This window comes from Ctenocephalides felis, unplaced genomic scaffold (assembly GCF_003426905.1).
Source record: "Ctenocephalides felis isolate EL2017-DRISC unplaced genomic scaffold, ASM342690v1 CF-g0.4_SCAFFOLD_00845, whole genome shotgun sequence".
NCBI classification, from domain to species: Eukaryota; Metazoa; Arthropoda; class Insecta; order Siphonaptera; family Pulicidae; genus Ctenocephalides; species Ctenocephalides felis.
In genome coordinates, this window is record NW_020536999.1 from 77,033,111 (window position 1) to 77,039,045 (window position 5,935).

At 25.1% G+C, this 5,935-nt stretch overlaps 1 long non-coding RNA gene across 1 annotated transcript; it reads left to right on the plus strand.

Annotated features, from left to right (window-relative positions):
• The first annotated feature begins 3,427 nt into the window (after nt 1-3,427).
• On the plus strand, nt 3,428-4,008 carry LOC113364034. Its single transcript, XR_003366010.1, has 3 exons — nt 3,428-3,791; nt 3,862-3,915; nt 3,987-4,008. It is a non-coding gene; the product is annotated as an uncharacterized LOC113364034 (long non-coding RNA).
• Nucleotides 4,009-5,935: the final 1,927 nt, after the last annotated feature.

The window sequence follows — 5,935 nt, forward strand, 5'->3', positions numbered from 1 at the left end:
TGTTGTAGCGCAGAAAATAGTGAAACTGGTTTGCTTAGTAGTAAAATGTTATCGAAAAGTTTGTAACTAAATAAGTTATAGAAAGGAAAGATATAAATTTTGACAGAATAGTCATAATGTTTGATTATAATAAATGCAATGTGGAATGTCAATAAATCTGTACATTTGCATAGCAAGATTTTAGACTATGATATGAAGTCATTATTTTTTAAGGTAAAAGTAGAGTCGAGTGCATTTTACAATCTCATTTTAACGCTTTCATAAATTATTCATATTGATAATATATAATGATATATTATAAATTTATTAACAAGGAATACGAGGTTTCAGATGACAATACAAACTTGGACAAAAATATTTTGGGGTTATGATTGAAAAAGTTTCCCAGTCACTGTTCTAGACGATGAAATAAATATTTCATAATGGATAATAAATATATTAACAACAAATAAAATATGTTCAGATGCTGTGAAATGTTTTATCGAGTGATGATGTTATAAATAGTTAAGTTAATTTGCATTTATTACTTTTATTACTTTACCTACCTTACATTTGATATATATCACGTAAATTATAATCGAATAATTATTCGATTATAATTTACTTGATATATATCAAATGTAAGGTAGGTTTTCCAATGACTGTTCTAGACGATGAAATAAATATTTCATAATGGATAATAAATATATTAACAACAAATAAAATATGTTCAGATGCTGTGAAATGTTTTATCGAGTGATGATGTTATAAATAGTTAAGTTAATTTGCATTTATTACTTTTATTACTTTACCTACCTTACATTTGATATATATCACGTAAATTATAATCGAATAATTATTCGATTATAATTTACTTGATATATATCAAATGTAAGGTAGGTTTTCCAATGACTGTTCTAGACGATGAAATAAATATTTCATAATGGATAATAAATATATTAACAACAAATAAAATATGTTCAGATGCTGTGAAATGTTTTATCGAGTGATGATGTTATAAATAGAAAGTTTATTTGCTTTTGTTATTGTTATAAAAAAAGTTTACTTGATATGTATTAATAAATATCTATTAAAAAAATAATCAATATTTATGACACTTTTGTGTTTTATAAATAATCATATTTTTAATGCAGTTATATATTTGTATCATTGTTTATATTTAATAAATGAATTTCCACAAAAACATTTTTAATAAATTTACGTATATGTTCATTTCAGAAATAAATAAATAAATAAATAAATAAATTTCAGGTGTTTTATTGTTAAATAAATGACATTGATTTATGCGTTATATTATTTCAACTTCAAATCTTCAAATATTTGTGTAATATTTCAACATCAGTTATAAGTTTCAGAATAATTTAATAATTCAATAATTAATAATTCAAAATGTTCACCAGCTCTCTGTCTAATTGTATATTACCTTACCAACATTCAACAATTTGTAGGCAACATTGGTTCCAAATTTCCAAATATAGACCAATATAGACCAATGTTGGTTTACCTATATGGCCTCAATATTAAAAATGTTCAATTTTTATGACCAGCCGATATTGGTTTCAAATTTGACCAATGTAGATTTTATATTGCTTGTAGATTCAGACCATATTAATTTCTACATGGGTTTATATTTATATTTATATTTATATTTATATTTATATTTATATTTATATTTATATTTATATTTATATTTATATTTATATTTATATTTATATTTATATTTATATTTATATTTATATTCCCATGTAGAAATTAATATCGGTACAATATATTACCAATATCGGTTTTCTGTGGCCGTAATTACCTATATTGCAAAAATATCGGCGAACGTCGGTTCTGTGATGATGTCAACTAATCGATCAGGCCAACGTCAGCCGATATTGAGGCAATAATCTCTATAAGTGGCCTTGTCCAATATTGGTCTCAAACTAAAATAGAAATATTGATGCAATATTTTTTATCATCGGCTAATAAATATTGTCCCCAAATAGAAGAATAAATATTGATGCAATATTTTTTTATCATCGACTGATAAATATTGTCCTCAAACTAAAATAGAAATATTGATGCAATATTTTTTATCATCGGCTGATAAATATTGTCCTCAAAATAAAATAGAAATATTGATGCAATATTTTTTTATCATGGGCTGATAAATATTGTCCTCAAACTAAAATATAAATATTGATGCAATATTTTTTTATCATCGGCTAAAAAATATTGTTCCCAAAGTGAAATATGAATATTGATGCAACATTTTTATCATAGGCTAAAAAATATTGTTCTCAAAGTGAAATATAAATATTGATGCAATATTTTTTTATCATCAGCTGACAAATATTGTCCACAAATTGAAATAGAAATATTGATGCAACATTTTTTATCATCAGGTACAAAATATTATCGTCAAATTGAAAAATAAATATTTATGCAAAAAATTTTATCATCGGGTACAAAATTTTTTATCATAAGCTAATATTGTCCTCAAAATAAAAAATAAATATTGATGCAAAATTTTTTTACAATTGACTATTAAATATTGTTCTAATGTTAATAATAAATATTGTTTCCCACAGTAGAGGTTTGTTTTCTTGGGAAAATCCACATTGCTAATTATATGTTTTGTCGAATTTTGTCATTCTGAATCAAATTAGCCCAAATTTTTAAAAAAAAATCTTAATTATTGTTATTATATTTAAAATAAAAAACAAAAGTCTTGTCTGGAATCGAACCTGAGACTACGAGGATTAGAAGCAGCATCGCTAGCGCTTAGCTAACGGGCCATGCGGAACGAAAACAATATACGCCAGATATATGAATTGAAATATTTAAGCATGTGATTATTCACTCATATTCCATGCTACAAGCTAAAATGTAAAAGATACGTAAAAAGTTTATTCAGACGAAAGATGCGGAATAAAATTACGAATAAAATGATATATAATTCAATATGTGTGTTCATATAATTATTTTCAGATTTTTTAATTTTTCTTGAATTTTAGCACTGCAACTCGCCCATAGGCCAAACCGTTTGAAATACGGAATTGTGATATATGAAAGAAAAATTAAAAATTTTGAGACGATTCTAACAATGTATAATACTTTATATGGTTTATCTTTGACAATGTGAATTTGGAATTTTTTCTTAAATTACAGGAGTCTAAATAGCTTATTTTCCAAACGGTTTACAATACGAAATTTAGTTGTATGAAAGAAAAACTAAGTATTCTAATACAAATTTAATAATGAATAATAATATATATTGTAGTTTCTTTACAAATTTATTAAATATTTTGAATTTAATAAAGCTATGAGTTTTCTATTTTTTGGCGCGGACGAATACGTTTCTAGTACATTCTATGATTGACGCGCATTAATACTACAAAATGGTTTTTTAATCATAGACAAGCCACTTCTTAGCGTCACTTGACAAAATGTGTTTTATATTCGATTGTAAATAGTCAAATTATGTTTTAATTTAAAAAATAGTGATAATGTGTGTATGTGCGTAGGTTGTGTTATAAGTTATAAGTTATAATAAAATATAACAGTGAGAAGTGTTGTGCCGTGTCTCATGTATAATTATATTTGTCTGAAGCTGAAATTTTCGAGTATATTTTCAACAAGATTTGCATGTCTTCAATAACATTTTTACACTAAGATTTTCCAATTTGATCAGGAGTTTAACAGCGTTGAGAAATCTGCCGTATATATTATGTGAAATATATTACAGACATCAAACATAACATAACCTAATTTCTGGCAAGGATTTTACGAGGTTATACTACCAGGTGAATGCATATAATACTTCTGAATATTATTCTGTCTATACATTTAAAACTTATACTTACTTATTTTCAGGAAATAATGATATAGTAGAGAGAAAAAATTTCTATACTTTCATATTTATAAAAGGTAAGCTTCAATAGTTGCTATAATATAATTATTTCCTTCTGCATTTAAAACGCATTCTTATTTATTTTCAGGTAATATTGTTGTAAGCGCAGAAAATAGAGAAACTGGTTTGCTTAGTAGTAAAATTTTATCGAAAAGGTTTTCATCAAAAGTTTGTAACTAAATAAGTTATAGAAAGGAAAGATAAATTTTGACAGAATAGTCATAATGTTTGATAATAATAAATGCAATGTGGCATATGTCAATAAATCTGTACATTTGCATAGCAAGATTCTAGACTATGATATGAAGTCATTATTTTTTAAGGTAAAAGTAGAGTCAATTACATTTTACAATCTCATTTTAACGCTTTCATAAATTATTTATATTGATAATATATAATGATACATAATAAATATACTAACAAGGAATACAAGGTTTTAGATGACAATACAAACTTGGACAAAAATATTTTGGGGTTATTCGATTATAATTTACTTGATATATATATCAAATGTAAGGTAGCTTTCCCAATGACTGTTCTAGACGATGAAATAAATATTTCATAATGGATAATAAATATATTAACAACAAATAAAATATGTTCAGATGCTGTGAAATGTTTTATCGAGTGATGATGTTATAAATAGTTAAGTTAATTTGCTTTTATTACTTTTATTACTTTACCTACCTCACATTTGATATAATCAAGTAAATTATAATCGAATAATTATTCGATTATAATTTACTTGATATATATCAAATGTAAGGTAGGTTTTCCAATGAATGTTCTAGACGATGAAATAACTATTTCATAATGGATAATAAATATATTAACAACAAATAAAATATGTTCAGATGCTGTGAAATGTTTTATCGAGTGATGATGTTATAAATAGGAAAGTTTATTTGCTTTTGTTATTGTTATAAAAAAAAGTTTACTTGATATGTATTAATAAATATCTATTTAAAAAATAATCAATATTTATGACACTTTTGTGTTTTATAAATAATCATATTTTTAATGCAGTTATATATTTGTATCATTGTTTATATTTAATAAATGAATTTCCACAAAAACATTCTTAATAAATTTACGTATATGTTCATTTCAGAAATAAATAAATAAATAAATAAATTTCAGGTGTTTTATTGTTAAATAAATGACCTTGATTCAGGCGTTATATTATTTCAACTTCAAATCTTCAAATATTTGTGTAATATTTCAACATCAGTTATAAGTTTCAGAATAATTCAATAATTAATAATTCAAACTGTTCGCCAGCTCTCTGTCTATGGTATATGGTCTACCAACATTCAACCATTTGTAGGCGACATTGGTTCCAAATTGCCAAATATAGACCAATATAGACCAATGTTGGTTTACCTATATGGCCTCAATATAAAAAATGTTCAATTTTTATGACCAACCAATATTGGTTTCAAATTTGTTGAATGTAGATTGTATATTGCTTGTAGATTCAGACCATATTAATTTCTACATGGGAAATTTTATATGGAAACCAAACTGCCTTTAAAATTACGTCATAATAAGCGGTTGTCAATATATCCGGCGTCATACTAATCGGATTCTACTGTATATATATATATATATATATATATATATATATATATATATATATGAGTGAGTTCTTGAGGGTGATACATCAAACAAAGAAAAGGCAAAGATTTATAAAATAATCTTTAATTCCAAACGTTTCGACATTCAATTTAATGTCATCATCAGTGGATCTAAAAACAGTATAAAAATTGATATTGATTGATATCCAGGGAAAACGGTTCTTAGAATTTTGCCCAATAATGCTCTATTTATAGGCGCCAAGTTTATCTCGGCGCAATATCGCACATATTGGGCATAAACCGAACCCCTTGGAATAGAGCACATTTTCCCCCTTCCAGCTAGCTCCAAACGTCTCCTCAGCCATAATTTCTAGCAGAAATCATGAAATTTCAATAAGGGATTCTATGGATCATTTTACAATCCTGATTAAATTAAAAGCAGTAATTCATAAAAACTCAG